Here is a 2,101-nt window from a genome sequence, read left to right on the forward strand (position 1 = left end):
GCGTCGCCCTCGCGCTGCGTCGCCCTCGCGCTGCGTCGCCCTCGCGCTGCGTCGCCCTCGCCCAATCCATATTTAAGATTGTAGTCTTTGACCTTCTGCAGCAAGTCCTCCTCAGTTTTGACAAGTAAAGTTGTGTCATTTGCTTAACAAAGGTTGTTGATGAATCTTCTTCCAATTCTGATGTCACATTCCTTCTCATAAAGCCTAGCCTCCTGAATGTTCTGTTCTGTCTGTTCGGCATGTCTATTAAGAAGATATGGGGACAAGATGCATCCCTGACATACTTTTTTCCTGACCTACCTATGGTCAACTGATCTTTGACAAGGGAGTGAAATAGGCTTAAGTGGAGAAAAGACAGCCACTTTAACAAGGGGTGCTGTTAAAACTGAAACAAGAGCTACACCTCATACCATACACAAAAACCAACTCAAAGTGGATCAGCGGCCTTAGGGTAAAATTTAAAAGTATAAAGATCACTGGTATCCCATGCAAGCAAAATTGTGCTGAAGATCTTTGAGCGACGGTTGATATAGTACATCAACAGGAAACTGCCAGGTGTTCAAGCTGAATTTAGGAAAGGCTGTGACACCAGGGATATCATTGTTGATGTAAGATGGGTCTTTTTTGAAAGCAGAAAATACAGCAGAAGGATGTATATTTGTGTTTTGATGATGCCACGGCATTTGATTGGGTGGATCAAAACAAGTTGTGGATAACATCAAGAATAATTGGAATCCCAGAACACTTAATTGTGCTCACTCAAAACCTGTATTTAGGCTGTTGTCCTAACAGATTAGAAGAACACTACAAAGTTTTAAATCAAGTAAGGTGTACATTAGGGCTGTAGCCTTTCTTCACCTTCTTATTCAGTCTATATGCAGAACAAACCATCCATGACGCTGGATTCGAAGAAGAATATTTTGGCACTAGAATCAAAAGAAGACTCATTAACAACCTGCAATATACAGATAACACACTTTGCTTGCTGAATGCAAGAAGGACCTGAGACACTTAACTGTAGAAGAGCAAAGATGAAAGCCTTCAGTATAGATCACATTTCAATAGCAAGGAAGCAAAACTCCAATGGGCCAATGGGCAACACCATGACAAATGGAGAGAAAATTGAAATAGTTAACTATTTAATTGTGCTAGGATTCATGATAAATACTCTTGGCCCCAATATTCAAGCAATAAAGCACATGAAGCATTTGAGGAAGTCTACAGTCAGGGACCTTTCCATGATACTGAGTAACAATTACATCAGTTTAAGGATTAAAGTGCACTTGACTCAAGCCATGGTCTTTTCAATAGCTTTCTATGCATCAGAAAGCCAAATAAAAATGAAAAATTACAGTAGAATAATGAATGGCTTTGAGTTATGGTATTGAAGGAGAATATTGACTGTCTCATGGCTTGCCAAAAGAATGAACAGATGTGCCTTTGAGAAGATGCAGCTGAGATGTTCCTTAGAGAGAAGGATGATGAAACTGCCTCACATACTTTGGGCACGTGGTTAGAAGAAGCCAGTCCTTGGAGAGAGACATCATGCTCAGAAAGGTGGAAGCCTGGTGAAAGAGAGGAAGACTGTCAATGAGATGGACTAACACAGTGGTTGTTATACACAGCAATGAGCTTGAGTATAGCAGGGATGAAGTGAATGGCGCAGCACAAAGGAGGGTTCAAGGCTGCTAGTCATAGGGTCACTATGAGCCATTCAACTCAATGGTACCTACAACAACAACAATAGCCAGTGATTTTGAGCATTTCTTCATGTGTTCATTGGCTGTCTGAATTTTTTCTTTGGTATAGAGTCTTTTCATATCTTCTGTCCATTTTGTAATTGGGTTATCTTTTTCTTGTTGAGGTGCTGAAGTAATCAATACATTTAAGATATGAACCCCTTATCAGATATATCATTACCAAATATTTTTTCCCAATCTGTCTGTCTTCTTTTCACTCCATTGGAAAAGTTTTGTTTTTGTTTTGTTTTGTTTTTTCTTGGGAAAAATATATTGGGGGTACAAGGAGGTGAGGGTTGGGGGCAGAAGGGTGAGGATGGGCCAGGATGCAGTTGCAGAGCTGCACAGTTTGGTCAGTGGGG

This window comes from Elephantulus edwardii, unplaced genomic scaffold, assembly GCF_000299155.1.
Source record: "Elephantulus edwardii isolate Elephantulus edwardi_28Jun2011 unplaced genomic scaffold, EleEdw1.0 scaffold00283, whole genome shotgun sequence".
NCBI lineage: Eukaryota > Metazoa > Chordata > Mammalia > Macroscelidea > Macroscelididae > Elephantulus > Elephantulus edwardii.